Consider the following 15,380-nt stretch of genomic DNA (forward strand, 5'->3'; position numbering starts at 1 on the left):
TTGAAAATGAACAGTCAAGTGATTTAATGGACTTACACAGCACCTTCCAAGCACCAGGGAAAGCACGCGGGGAAAAACCCTGAAGTCGCTGGTTTGAAGCTTAAGCAAACAGGCAGGAGAGAACGCAGCACCAAGTGCAGACTGAACAATGGGACATTCATTCTATCCCAGTATTAATCACAGCGAGGCATGTTGGGGGAGATTCGAAGTAAAGAGAAGAACTTTATGTTTAACTTTTAAAAATGGGTGAATAGCGAAGGTACAGACTGGAATGAGCAACATGAGAGATTCCACGTCTGTGGCAGTCATCTCCATTCTTCTGTGCAGAATTGACCTTAACTAGTAACCAAAGTAACAAGTTAGATGACAGAAGCAAGAAAAAGTTGGGTGATGAGAACAAGAGGCCTGTGCAAAAGACATGTTGTGCAGATAGGAAAAAAATCAGGAGACTTTACATATAGCTGGGACATGACGATCTGAAGAGAGGTCACAGTCATTGGGATGCTCACATGACAGCTCCGATGGACATGAGGAACAGCAGCACGACCAACAGATACTGCAAATACCTGCACAAGAACGACGCGAATGCAGACACCAGCGGGACGTGTCTCCTAAACCTGTGGAATGTGAACTACAGACACACGGCTACACGGTACCAAGGAGAGAGAAACGCTGAACGTTTCAATGACGCAGAAAAAAACTGGGTGCTTGAATTCATGTGTCTGCTGAAATTACAGAGAAAAGGTTGGAGGGAGAAAAAGGGGACTACTAAACAAAGCCCATTATAACAACAAAAAAAGACACTGAAGAAACAATCAAGAGTGAGGACTACAGTCAAGTAAGCATAAACATACATAAGGAAAACAAGATTAATTGAAGAGGATGGTCAAATAGGTCAAAAGCAGCTGACACGTAGGAAGCACACAGAGTCCCAGAATGTCAGGGGTTGAAGGGCCCTGGAAAGCTCATCCAGTGCAATCCCCCCATGGAGCAGGAACACCCAGATGAGGTTACACAGGAAGGTGTCCAGGCAGGTTGGAATGTCTGCACAGAAGGAGACTCCACAACCCCCTGGGCAGCCTGGGCCAGGCTCTGACACCCTCACCCCAAACAAGTTTCTTCTCATCTTTCAGTGGAACCTCCTGTGTTCCAGTTTGCACCCAAGGCAGATGCAGGCACGATACTGCCCAGTCATATTCATCGCCAGAAGGACCAAGAAACTCCGGCTGGTGTCAATGGCAGAAAGCTGAACTGAGGAGGAAATCCAGGCTAAACTTATCAGCACAACCAATAAGTCCACAAGGGGAAGGAAGCTAAAGCAACAGTTTGATGCAAAACAGGTCAACATCTTTTCTTTTTAAGATAGAAGAGATTGAAGTGTATTTGTACTGTGAATGAGAATGATAAGCACATTGTATTTACTCAATGTGTCCTCAATAGCCACATTACTTTCAAGTTCCTTCAACTGCACCTAGAGCAGAACTTCTACTTGTGAATACGTAAATCTGTGTTGAGATATTCCTGTGAAACGGGAACCGGAAGTGCTCAGTTTAGTCTGATTACCACGTAGCAATGAGCATCCTTCTGCATATTCAACTCAGTCTTCAGAGGGAGTTCAGGCCAAAGGAATCATCAAAATAATGCCTTTTTAATGTACTTATTCAGTACTTTGTTTCTTCTTACCATTCTTGTTTTGCATGTGGAAAATGTGTTTGAACAAGTAAATCTTCAAATAGAAACAACGATTTCAGTCATCATACAGAAAATTATAAGCTTAAAGCAAAGCTCTGGCATTTTACTTTGTGCTTTTTGTTTTCTTGTTGTGTAAATCCTCCTTAACAAGTTCACTTTATAAAAAGAAAACTATTATTAATGGGTTTTGAATTAAAATCTAACAAATGTAAGAAATTAAAGGTAGAAAAGTCTAGCCTGACTGTGTCTTGTATCGACAAGTTCGCTCAGTCCAGCATACGTTATATATTCTGTTGCAAACACCTCATGCGATAGCCAACCATAGTAAAAGGAACTGAACCAAAATTATCTTTTATAACAAATCATTCAAATGTATCCGAAAACAAACAAATTAACCTTGGTGTCTCCAAACTGTTTAGTTACCACAGCTACATATATTTAAACAAGAACCTCCCAAAACCTTATAACATAACGTGCTTCTCCAGTTCAGATGCCCCAAAGGTCTGGACCCATTATTTTCTATACAACCAGACTGTCAGATCTACCCCTTTCAGCAGCACTTCTGGGTGCTCGGCGCTTCTAATTCCTGCGGTGAGGCGGGCGCGGGCGCCTGGGTGGCAGCACGGGCAGCGCTCACCTCAGGAGCCGCGGAGCAGAGACAAGGCGCTGGCAGCACAGCGCCCTGCACCCAAACACCCCGCTCCCCACGGCGCGGGCGCCGGCCGTTCAGCAACGACTGCTCGCTTCCAAATTCAACGCGAACGTACAGCGCAGACACACCTGCGTTCTATCAGGAGACCTGTGCGTTATTTGTGACTGAAAGCTGGTCTTGTAACTGATCCCAAAAAGCCTCGTGGCCTGACGCCAGATATTGAGATCAAAACTGGTGTATCAACAAGAAGAAAGAGAGAAGTCGGGAATTTAAGCAAAACACACTCTGCACTAGAAACACCCCCACAAGCAGGCAGACAGGAAAGAAGAGCTTTAAGAAAAGTTTGTGTATTATTGAGGCAGGAGAGGCAGATCGCTGCCAGATTTTACACAGTTTTGGATCTAAGGGTTCTGAATATCACTGTCTGCAAAGAGAATTTCACTGAGGTTTCACAGCCTGCAGTTTGTTCCTGAGGAATGTTCTTTGAACACCTCCCTACCCTAGAGAAAAGCTAGTCAGAAAAACTGTCCTGTGGGAGTCCTGGAGCTTTCGATCAATTAGTCTTCTTTGGCTTAATATACATAAACTATCTTTAAGGCCCTTCTCCAGACATCTTAGCCCTTATTTGTATTTTCTTCTTTGGTTTAATTAAGATATATCTGTTGTTTCTAGTTCCTGATAGTCCTAAAGCACAAAAAGTGTAAAAGAGAGTGAATTGGCTTCATGGTTTCTCAAAGATCAGTAGAAACGGTGGTTAAACTCCCATTCATGGCACTTTCAGAAAAGGGGTGCACCAGTATCATGTGCGGTCAGCTTGACTGAGAAAATCAATTACTTCTGATTACCTCTAGGTAATAAGCGTGACTGAACAGACTGAAACTGCACTGCTAAAGATCAAGTTTAAACACCTCTACAAATGGAATATACCAGTGGCAGAATCAGAAGCCTGAACAGTGCCGTCGGTCTCACTGCGGGTGTTCCCCACGGGACCCTCCGCTCCTGATGGAATTTCTCTGTGAGAAGAGCACAGCCCGACGCGCAGCCTCTCGGAGTCACGGCGTGAATCTAAGGTAGAACTCAAACACTCCCTGCTTGCTCCTGTTGCCCTGCACTAACTTTCCAGATAGAACTTAGAGCAGGACGTTTCCTAACGCTGAACTTCCACATCTCTGCTGGAACCCGCGCAGCGGCCCGAGCGGGCGGCGGGGGGACCCACGGCAGCGGGAAGCGGGGGGACCCACGGCAGCGGGAAGCGGGGGGACCCACGGCAGCGGGAAGCGGGGGGACCCACGGCAGCGGGAAGCGGGGGGACCCACGGCAGCGGGAAGCGGGGGGACCCACGGCAGCGGGAAGCGGGGGGACCCACGGCAGCGGGAAGCGGGGGGACCCACGGCAGCGGGAAGCGGGGGGACCCACGGCAGCGGGGCAGCAGCGGCTGCGCTCACCCGGGAAAACTCCCCCGCCCGCGGCGGCACCAGCCCCGCTCCCGCCCAGCAGACGGGCCCGGGCGGGCCCCGGCAGCGGTGGGACGGCGCCGGAGAGCGCGGAGAGCCCCGGCGGCGGGGCGGCTCGGTGCCCCCGTCCGCACAGCCCCGCGGCGGGCCCGGGGTGGTTCCGCCCGGCCGCCCCCCCCGGCAGCGCAGGCTCAGCTCCGCCGCCCGCTCCGGGGAAAGTCCCGCGGCGCGGAGCTCGAGCCGGGGGCCGCCCGGTCCCGCCAGGGCCGCCCGGTCCCGCCCGCCAGCGCCTCCGGGGCGACGCTCCCGCTCCCCCGCCACTCCGCCCAGCGCCCCGGGCCCGGCCGCGGGAGCAGGGGCGCGCTGAGCGCCGGACAGCGGGGCCGCTGCCTCGGGCCTCCCGCGGGCACCTGTCCCCGTCCTCCCGCCTCCAACTTTCGCCCCGGCCGAGGCCGCTCCCGGCCCGCGGGCTCACTCACCAGCGTGCTCCCGGGCGGGCGGCGGCAGCGGGGCTGGGGCGGCCGGGCCGGGGGAGGAGCGGCGGGGGCGCGGGCCGGGGGCCGGCTGTTTACTCCCGGGCCAGGGCCGCGGCGAGCCCGGGAGCGGGGCGGAGCAGGCGCCGCTGGCCCCGGCGCCGCTCGCTGCACGGGCCCGGGGAGGAATCCCAGGAATGATGGAATCCTGCTCCTAGCAGGTGGGCACAGCGGCGCGGCCCCATTGGCTGGGCCCGGCTATGAGGTCAGCATAATTAGGGTAATGAGGCGCTGACATCACATCCTCGCAGGTAGGGAGCGCGGGGGGCCGGCAGGAAGACGGAGCCCCGCCAGGCCCCGCCCCTCCCGCCAGGCCCCGCCCCCGCTCGGTAACGGGCCTGTGGGGGCGGCGGCGGGGCCGAGCCCGCCCAGGGAACGCACAGGCAGACACGGGCCCTGCGGGGGACGCTGGCGCAGCGCCTCCCTGACTCCGAGCTGGGTGCTAAAAAGCGCTTCTGGAACTGAGGGCAAACAAGAAAAAAGGGTCGCTGCACAACAGAACAAAGCAAAGCAGCTGTTAAAGCAGAAACGCGCGCATTTCCAAGGGAACCGCCCCGCCGCCCAGCAGCGGTGAGCACACGCGCTCAGAGCGCGCACAGGGACAGCGCCAAGGTGTGCAGGTGCTCGGGTACAGCACAGGGCGTTACAGCCATGGAGCTGATACAAGGGGAAGATCCAGCAGTTTGTGTAGTTCCCCGTGGCTGCTGGCGCTCCTGACGCGTATTTTTACCGAATCCCTGTCGTATTTGATATGACTCGCCCAGCCAGCCGGGGAAATTGCCAAAAGTCAGGCTGGTGTGAAACTAGAGCCGAGCGATCGCCGCAGTCACCAAAGAGCCCTCCTGCCCCTCCCGGCACGCGAGCCCCCATCTACAGTTACACACACCTGAACGGGCCAGGAGCCAGAACCGCCCGGTTCCCTGCAGACCGTTCCCTCGGGCCAGCGCTCGCAGCGCAGCTCAGCCCGACTTCAACGTCGGCAACACCCAAGCAGCTGAGGAGCAGGTCCTGCTAAAATACTTTGCCCACTTTGAATAATTTCATGAAATTAAACTGACACAATAGCTTGTACACGTGAAAGAACCACTTCTCCGAAGCTGAGCTGAGACTTTACCGATGTACTCCGAAGAACTCTGCAATTCCATTTTCTCCAACAGGTACTTTAGCTTGCGTAGATTAATTAAGGAGCAGGAGGAGATGCGGGGGAAAAAGTTCTGTGTTTGTATTGTTGTCCACATGGAACATGACTCACCTTCTAGAGTCAGGCCCCATAATTCTGCATTTTCCCTGGCAAATGCCACAAGGAACTGAGGTTGCTTCAGGCAGCTCTTGGCTTCCATTGCAAAGGGAAAAAGGACAAGGAGTCAAGCCGAGCCCCACCATAAAGCCTTAGGGCTGCAGATTTGTGGTGGAACCTGAAAAGAGTGCAGGGGAACACAAGCACAAAGCACCTCAGCACAATTCTGCTCGTGGAATTTCTCCTATTCAGCTCCTCTCCATGGGACAGACCTATAGGCTGACATAATAAATGCATCGGTATACAAACAGCAGCACAACTGTCTGTTTCATCAAGGAAAAAAGCAGCAAGGCGCTGCCAGGTTTATTTTAGAGCCTGAAACTGTGATTTCCATATGAAACGGTGGAGGCAGCGCAGCTCCCGCACCTACCGGGGCTGCAGCCAGAGCCAAAGGGAAGGGTCGGGACAAACCCACACACCCCGGGTTTGGTTCTGTGGAAGATTCGGAGTCCACGGCGGGGCTGTGCTGTCCAGCTCCAACTAGAAAAAGAGATCTATCAAAATCATGCAAGAATTGCTGATGCCGAAGTATTTTCATATCCTTGCAAGGACAGGTCATGAGATCTCGGGGCCATCAGCAGCCAGCCAAAACGTGTTCCAAACGCTAAATGAGATCCAGATTTAGACTCAACACACTTAGTCTAAGAGAGAGATTTCAGTTGCTAAAAAACAGAAAGGCATATTGTCAATTAACAACCATAAACATTATTTTATACATTTCTTAAACTCTTAATCTATAACATTTATAACAGTACATAGTAATATTTATATTTTTATAGAAGCTGATATTGTTTTAATAGACTACTGGAAAATATTTTCATTACCAGCAAGCAGAACAGGAGTTTGATGATCTAATATTTGGGAAAATGGTAGTCAAAATAGTAATGTAAAAATTATTTGAGAAAAAAAATAAAGTACCCGACAATAAAAATACTACGAAATCTGGAAAACAAATCCACAGGCACTGAGAAAAGACCTGAAATAGACATTCGTATGTATCATGAGAATAAATTGCCACAGACTAATTACAAACCTTATTAATATGTATCTTCAAGAAAAAAATCTGCCACTCCTGTTTATAACTGCTGGAGGGGAAGAGGTAGGAAGGGTTTCTTTGTTCAAAGACAGAAAGCGAGCTCCTGGGACAAGGAGGAGCTTGGAAAAGGAGAGGCCAAAACAGCTTTTGATCCTTTGGATGTGCTGTTACCGCTCCCAGCAAGTTCGAGAACAGGATATTTATTAAACATCTGAAGAGTCTGCGGGCACATGAGCTCTCTGGGAAGGGTGACCCGTGCGTTCCCTGCGAACCGTGCTCCCGCAGACAGGCTGAAGTCAGGTGTTGAAACAAACAACAAAATGAACTGCAAGTCGTCCAATGTTGGAAATCTTTGCAAACAAATCTGAAGAGCTAACATACCATAAGGAAACCTGGCTGAAGGTGCTGAACTCAACACATGCTTACGCTTGGGCCAAGCTGTCCAAAAAAAAATTCACGAATCCATAAAGCAAAACCAACCTTGTTCAATGAACCATCTTTTGGGTTGCTTGGGTGTTAAAATCTGCTTTCTGTGTTGCATGTACTTTATAACTGAATGATATCAAAGGGTCTTTGTTGACTCAGACCCATCAAAAACATTGCCGAAACACAAAACCTGGCCGAGATGGCTGAGGGTTTGTACCTGAACTGAAACACAAGTCGTGCTCGGCCCAAACTCGGGCACCCAAGGGATGGCTCAAGTGCCAGGACAGGCTCCAGTTGCCGCTCCTGTTCCATATGGATATTAATCACTGAAAAATCAGGTATTATATCAAGTGCAGCTGCAGTCTATGGGCCTAGTTCTACAGATCCTACTCGACCATTAATCTTGTAATTACTATTGAAATTAAGCCTGACGTGTTCCATGGCCAACTAAGAAAATAAAACATTTCCACTGTAATAACAGTTGGTTAAAAATGCCTCAGGCAAGTATCTCCCTACACATGGGCCACAGAAGCGATATGCTTTACTATTGTGAAGCACTCCAGTGTTAACAGGACAGGGATAATCAATGTGGAAAGGGGCTCAATCTTGTTTTATTAAGATATTTTCAAGTGATTTCAGCTTGTCAGACCAGCAGCAGGGGCACATCAACACCGCGAGTGTGAGGCCACAAAGAGATGGTTCTTGTGTCTCTAGGTGCCCCTCTAAGGAAGTGATTTCCCAGCTGGCACTCACTGCACGTAAAAGAGGAATTTTCCTGAGTTCTTCCAATTTCTTACTGCAATTTTACTTACGTTTTCCAAACAGTGGCAATACAGATACTTCTGCTGCAACAGACAGGAACACATGAAGTTACCTTAAGTCTAAAGAGAAGCCCAAGATACACTAAACTCTGCACAATGTTGTTTTTTGTGCCAAAAGCAAACGCCTTTTCCAAAGCTATCACAAAACACCATTATTGTTGAAAGCTTCACAATATCTGTCAGTACAGCTACAACACATAGCTCCATCTGTCCACATCTTTCAATACAACAGGTTAATCTCACACCAAATGATAGCAGCTTTTAAATCGTATCTCAAAATATGTTTTGTCACAAACTAATTATGTAGCCTCAGAAGCAAAAATCTTTTCTTCAATGTTAACACTGCTAAACTCTGAATATAAAACTCTTCCCTGCAAAAATCTGTTCATTGGCACTGCACCTCAAAGCTGCCTTATATAAAAACACGCCCAAATTCAAAACACTGGAGCACATAAGGTTTAAAAAGACACTTTAAATTTGCTTATTATTTCATTAGACCATAATGTGTTAAATTGCAGTAATTCCAGACAGGCAAGTTGATCCAAACGGGGAGCTGATGGAGATGGTTATTTATGACCCGCTTCAAGACAAAGCTTGCCCTCTTCGTAATTGTCTGCCCCACCAGCCAAAGGCAGATGAAAAGAGACAGGATAATTTCAGCTGGAGCAGGGTCTTAAAAGCAGCGTAATCTTCAAGCAAACAATGAGATACAGAAATATGAACACCACTAACTCTGTTCTGTCAGAACATTTAACCACAGGTACTTTCTGCTTGCTTTGTTCTAGAGAAGAGGAAGATTCCACCCTATGGAGGTTCCCATAGAAGACAGACAAGATAGCTGAGCAAAAAAAAAGAAGCGTCAGATTAACAAATTAAAAGCTGTCTTTGGCTATAACCCACTGGTTTTAATTTGTTCAAGTTTTGTTAAGCACCAATAAAATGACCACAACTGGTTCACTGCAAAACTCTGAAGAGCAAACTTGGTGTAAATGAAAGGTCAGTATAATCAGTGATACACAGATGTCGGTAAATATTCAGAGTAATCTATTTATTATACGCTTGTTTTCTGATTCTGCCCCTCCTCTTGTGCAGCAAACACATACATATAATAGATATAACTCCCTCTTAGATTTGTGTCCTAACTTTCACAGAGGACAAGAGAAACTTTAGTGCAACTGGGATCATTAAAATCATTAACATGTTGCAGTTCATGATTAGACGTGAAATTATTTGAAGAGTTTACATACTAACTCCTTGTAAACTACATAATTTACATTCATTTCAAGGCTGTAAGAAAAGGTTATTTAGTCACCAGAATGTCTTCTAAACCAAAGAAACCAGCAGTAGGTCACTGGACAAAAGTAACATGCCTGCCCTAAAGGAACTGGACACCAAAAGACTTGTCTAAAGCCCCTCTGGATGTCCCACCCGTCAGCTCAAAGATGCACCAGGGAATCACACCGGAAGAATCAAGTTTAGTCACATCTATTGGATGAGAATACCTGCACCAACTTTCATACTGTTTCTGCGTGCCAACTTTATAGCTCCTGGAGTCTGATCTGGACAATCACTGAGCACTTTCAGTTCTTCCTGACTATAGCAGTTTCCAGACGAACGTCAGTTACCTCATCAGAACAAGTGGGTTTTCTCCCCAGGTCCAGCTGTGCCCTCACCGCTGCATTTCCTGGGGACGGGACCCGGCTGGACTGCTCGGGCATATCAGCCGGCACATCACAGTGTTTTAGTCGGAACTCAGGAGGTAGAAAGGTTTGGGGTTCTGGGGTTTTTTTTCCTGTTGTTTTTAATACAATTACACACACATTTTCAATTTTATATTGGAAAGGGAATCCTGCTGAGATTAGTCACAAACTATACAAGAAACAGAGGAGACACATTCTTTAAACAACAAAAACCAGAGCAGAAGAAAACAGATGCTTCACTATAAAAGCACCTATGCAAGTACAACCTTTAAATATAATCCACTTAAGAATGTCGTAAGAATTTAAAGAACAGTGATGTGGTTTCATCATCTGCTGTTGTCTGTACAAACTCTCTTTCAAACGGTGGAATTGCTACTGACTGTCTTCTGGGCAGTTTCCTCCCCCCAGGATGCGGAGTCAGAGTTGGCCATGGTGTGTGGAACCTGCAGTCTCAACATCTGCCACAGGTGCCCCAGACTCGAGTCAGCTCTTCCCCCGCTGCGCGCTCGAAGAAGGTACCGAGTTCTCAGCTCTCACTGTTGTCTTGTACAGGGAGCGAGGCACACATTGCATCACCGCGGGAGAGCAGGACAGCCTGAGCGTGGCGAGATGAACAGAAAAAACACACAACCACAAACAAAACAACACTGAATGGCCCCTTCTCATGCTGCACTACTCATTTGAAAATGGGAGGTTTGGAGAAACTTTGGCAGGAGGGAACACAACCTTTCAAATTTACCAAGTACACCATAGAGCTAGATAGATTCCACGTAAGAGAGGTAATACAAATTAATTCAATAAAGCCAAAATGAGATATTTAAGTTAAATATTTACCTAGCTTGTTGAACTGAGTAAGGGAAATATCTTAAGCATCAGGCTCAAGTCTTCCAAAGAAGGTCTTATGGTCCAACAAAGGCAAGTGAAGGAATCAAAGACAGAGTGGTACGACTTTTTTCTCTAAAGACAGTCCCTTATGGCTGCGAACTCCTTAGAATCAAATTCTAATCAAATCTAAAATCAGGAAGAACCCTCTATAGCCATTACACTTGCATGGAGTTTCAGACACATCAGAATATTGGTCTTTGCAGCTGCGTGACCTTCATTTCCTCAGAAAAAATGTGCATAACTGTCAAAATAGCCGTGCACCATTAATGAAAAGGTTTGGCAGAACACTGGATTCTGAAACCGAAAATGACAAGTAAGTTCTTAGACTAAAGATGTAACCCAAGTATTTGGAGTTTTTATGAATAATTTCAGAATGAAGCTGAAGCTTCCTGTTCATGTACTAAAACTTAATCGATTTCTTAACATTTCTGATTTAACAAGCCTGAGTACGAGGTTAAAACATGCAAGGGCAGGAGGATTCCAGCATCTCCCTAAAGCAGTCATTAAGTTCAGGATCAGTTAGCAACTGTGCTGTAGATTTTTATCTAGAAAAACAGGTAAACAAGGTCACGGCAAAATTTTATGAAACCACAGTATCAAAAGTAAAAGAGCAGCTGTTCACTCAAAAAGATACCAGAAAATAGCTCTACAAAGGTAACGCCTCTTCTTCCTGCAGTAGATAATACAACATTCATTTTCTACGTATTCAGAATATAGGTCCAGCAGAGGTGAATTTGAAAACAAAGAATGCTTTGTGCTCTGTGAACACCTTACCCATGACAAGCTATCAGACACACGCTGACCTGGCAATCTGACCTTCAAGGCATATTTCAATCTCAATTCTATTTTTAAATTAATTGCTGGGAAAAGGCATGAGTCACAACCCTGCTTGGATCCCCCTCTGCTGGACGCTCCCCAAGTGCTATGTTTATTCTAAAGTTTCCCAAGTCGGAACAGGCTCTAGTGTTACCTCCTCCATCAACTGAAAGAACGTAGACCTTACAGTTCCATTCCCTAAGCCACCCAGGATTACTGGCCTCTGCATCCCACTTTATCTTCCCGGTTTGGCAGATATGTTTGTCGGGGGACGCTATCAGGTCCTGCTCTCTGCCAGAATGAATTACACCTGTTGAGCTGTGTGCTGCACCTCGGTTTTGAAAGGCTGCAGTGGGTACTCCATCCGTTAGTCACATCCATGGCCAGCAAAGGTCAAGCAAACCGAAAGAGAAACCTCACTGAAGCACAGGTGAAAAACAGCGTCTCTGCAGTTGAAACAAAGGTGCATGCGATACAGGCAGTACCTGGAGGGTCGTGTCGCCAGCCACCTGGCAGAATCACAACTCAAAATACTTGGAAAACGGGAAACTGAGCAAGTGACGCAGAACACATCTTACACATGCGGGTGGAAGGAGTCAGCATCCTGTGTGACACAGCACTCCCCAGATCCAGGTTCAGGAGCAGCCATACATCATACTGTTAGCCAAAGGGGCTGCTCACAACAGCAGGCAAGGTAATAAAGGGACACAATACTGAGATTAAAGACTGGAAGGAAAAGTGGAAGCCAGAATCGAGGTTATGTATGCAGTCATATTCTGATTTCCCATTCTCCCTGTGTCATCTTGTCTATTCCCAGTGAAGCGTGAGACAGAGTTACGGACTGCAGGGCACCCAGAGCCAGCCAGGCCCTTGCTGCTGACTCACCCATGGAAACCCTGAGCAGTTTGATTGCCTCCAGGCTCTAACATTGCAGAGGAACCTTTCAGGACATCAAGAAATAAATCATCTGCCTGGTTGCCTTTAATGAAAGCACTGTTACACAGGAAAAAAGAGAATGGAGCATGAAGGAATATTGACGGTGGAACAGCCAAACCAGCAAAGAGGGATGTCTGAAGAACAGAAATGAAAAGACTTGAGAATTGCGAGTAGAAAAAATAAAACAAAGCAGTACGGAAATGGAGCAGGAAGGTATAAACAGGAAAGTTACAAATGGAATAAAAAAGCTAAAGCGACTATTTTTCGTGAAAGAACAAACACACCTCATTACAACAAAGAGTTAGTAACATATTCCCACGTCCTAACTTCCCGTGCAACCATCCCCAGTTATTTTAGTGGATTATAGCTGAATGACCACAAGAAATCTTTTCCACATACTGTTGAGGAACTTCAAAAGCAACTAACAAGCCAGAAATCAATCTCCCTTCTCTTAAAAGTTTTACACAGCAAAACATTGTAACAACTGCATAAAGTACTTCACAGTAACAACAGAGAGGAGTTCAGACTGTAGCTGCGCTGGGCTATGATTCATCCATGGCCCTCGGCCAAAAACATAAATACATTCAAGACCAATGGCCTCAAGGGGAAAGGTAGGCCACTTTCTAAAAAGCACAGTGATAAATGATTTACAGAACAGAGTTCAGTTTAAGATTTCAGCCTATATGGATGATGAGGAAGGGCCTTCTTGTCTCACAAAGATTTACTGCACAGACTTGGATACTGGCAATGTATCAGCAGATGGAGTAAACTAGGAACTATTAAACTGGGATTTGCAAAACTCTCTCCGAAGAACAAGAAATGACCCATTACATTACTATACACAAAGCAAGCCCGTGAAGCCAAATCAAGATATGCAGTGGGTATTTCAGCCACGTAAGACGAACCGGGCCGGCTCAGACGGCAGGAAAGTCACACCTGGGACGGAACGGCCAGGCATGGGCAGCGGGACAGCCGGGCTGGCGGTCGGGAGGGTCTGACACCCGACAGCATCTGCTGCACATAAAAATGTTCAATTAGCTGCTAAACAGCAAGCAGGATGTTCTTGTTTTTCCTACAAGAACATTATTTCTTGAACAAATGCCCTTGCTTAGCTAGCAAGGTTCGGATGGAGCCGGCTGTTCCAGTGTGGGAGCTGAGCTCAGCTTGTCCTCACACATCAGGCTGACTCGTCGCTGACTTCCAAGGTTTTGAACCACCATTTCAGTAGCAAAACACCAAAACCACTTCTAAATGTGTCTTACTTTAGGATTCAGGATCTTACCTTTAACTGTATTGATAATGGCTTTTAAAAGAAAGCTGCTCTTTTAAATGCTTCCCCAGAGTTACAACTGCATTTCATCATTTAAATTCTAGATTTAAGTGCGGCTTGTCCCCGCAGCGAGCAGCAGTGAGGAACTGCAGAGAAGGAGAAGCACTGAGCCTCTAAGGATGAGAAAGCCTCATGGGATACTCTGTTTAAAGCTCTGGTACACACACACCTCCAAGGTACCCTCTTAATAGAAGGGAAAACAGCCACAACCTCAAAGTAACAAAAAACCCCAAACCAAACCACCAGAAGGACGGAGCTGTTGGGCTCACTGCAGCGAGACAGCGCACCGGCGGTTTGCCGCTGGGACATTCAAGCCCAAGCTGTATGTTGTACGTCTCAACAAGGAGTTCCGTACCTGCTCAGCCACGGGAGCGATGTGTGCGTGTTAAGCCAAGCATGGGATTACATGCTTTGCTGTTAAGAATTCTCAATCAGATGTTGGGCAACCTTACGACACACATCTGTCTCAACCAGTGCTTGAAACAGTTTTATGACCCAGTGGTTTCACGTCCTGTGGTGCTGTTATTTAACCAGGTTTTAAAAGGCCCATCTTCATCTTTTCATTAAAAAAAAAAAAATAAATAAGAGTAGCACAGGTTGGCCAGGGTGGTTTTGGTGAATGATGTTACTTCCCAGTATGGGCCATGATGTGAAAGTTCACTTAATTGCACTGTTACAGGAGGAAGCAATGAGCTCTTTAAAAGGCAAAAGTGTCTACTTTTGACACTGCCTACTTTTTTTTTTTTATATTGGGTCGTATTGCTTATTCTGTGGATAAGTTTTTGCTCCGTCTGTGCACCACAGATGTCTCTTTTTTGACCCTTTGAGCTTGTACATTTCTATACAACACCTAGGAAAGCCTGCATCCTTGAGGGAATTACCAAAATGCAATAGTTACAGTTTCGTGTAGGGACAAAGAGGAAATAAATGAGGCAAAATTTGGAATAATATTTTAGTTATTAGCCTTAGTTATCTGGTAATATATTCAGCACATGGAATAGTTTTCTAACAACCCAGTGTGCAGCAATTGGCATTTTTTTAAACACAAAAACGACTATATTTTTCTGCTTACAGTATTAATTTTCCAGAAGTTTGACTACAGGAACAGAATTCACGAACGCACAGAGAAAAATACACAGTTTCAGTAGCAGTGACTGCGCTGGATGTGTGGAGGAGAAGCCCCCAGCAGCCAGCATCCCCTGCGCACGGGTTCAGGCTCGCTCGGACCCTTCCCACACGCCCTGGAAAGACAATAAACACACCTACTAAAGCAAGCCCAGAACAGAAAAGGTTTGGTTACATTAAACATACATAAATAAATGAAACCTGCTGACTATTCATGCAGAGGGTTATTTCTGAAATTGTCCCATTTCCTCCAAGGAGTTGATAAGTGTGTCAGCTTCAGTTTCCAAATTATTTTTGTGCCCTAAGACTTTCACATATGAGGACTTTTTATTTTTCTTTCCCCCTAAGTAATACAGTGGTCCCTACTAAAAATTTGCTAACACCAATTGCTGGTGTAAAAGAAAATCAGTCTTCTGTTGATGTTCCTGCCCACAGGCAGTTTCCCCTACAGCGCACTTCATTTGGGACCAAAAATCCCACGTGTTACCTCTTTCGATGACTGACGCAGGCAGTTCTGCCAGCGATGCGCCTCTTACCTGGGAACTATTTCATTCTGAAGGCCGTGACTCCATCCTGAATCCTTCCTCGTGCTGTTCAACTGTCCAAGGGCTTTGTATCTGTCAGGCCCTGTTTCGACCACTGGGATCAGTATTCTCTGTTCGAAACAACTTTCCAAA

At 46.7% G+C, this 15,380-nt stretch overlaps 1 protein-coding gene across 1 annotated transcript in view; it reads right to left on the minus strand.

The window, feature by feature from the left end:
- VGLL4 (vestigial like family member 4) overlaps nucleotides 1-4,374 on the minus strand; it is an 89,523-nt gene extending 85,149 nt beyond the window's left edge. Inside the window, exon 1 of the mRNA XM_080350481.1 lies at nucleotides 4,278-4,374. The gene's annotated coding sequence lies outside the window, so the exon portion shown is untranslated. The remainder of the gene's footprint in view (nucleotides 1-4,277) is intronic.
- Nucleotides 4,375-15,380: the final 11,006 nt, after the last annotated feature.

The sequence above is a fragment of the Nesoenas mayeri genome (genome assembly GCF_963082525.1).
Source record: "Nesoenas mayeri genome assembly, chromosome: 10".
Classification (NCBI taxonomy): Eukaryota; Metazoa; Chordata; class Aves; order Columbiformes; family Columbidae; genus Nesoenas; species Nesoenas mayeri.